This window comes from Eimeria mitis, genomic scaffold, assembly GCF_000499745.2.
Source record: "Eimeria mitis Houghton genomic scaffold, Emh_scaff1739, whole genome shotgun sequence".
In the NCBI taxonomy this organism is placed as follows: domain Eukaryota; phylum Apicomplexa; class Conoidasida; order Eucoccidiorida; family Eimeriidae; genus Eimeria; species Eimeria mitis.
This window is the reverse complement of record NW_013570055.1, coordinates 1-271: the sequence shown is the minus strand read 5'-3', so window position 1 is coordinate 271 and position 271 is coordinate 1.

The window sequence follows — 271 nt, the reverse complement described above, 5'->3', positions numbered from 1 at the left end:
CTGCTGCTGCTACTACTACTGCTGCCTCTCGGCCAGGGGCCTGAGGCCCCAGGCCTGGAGAGTTGAAGGGGGAGGCCCAGACACTGCTGCTGTTGCTGGTTGTGCGGCTGCTGCTGCTGCTGCACTCAGCGCAGCAGCAGCTGCTGCCAACGATCTGCTGCAGTGTCTGTACGGCGTCTTCGCAGTCAACACAGACAGTGCTGCAGTGGGTCAGGCGGCCCCAGGGAGCAGCAGCATCAGCACGAACAGCAGCAGCAGCAGCAGCAGCAGC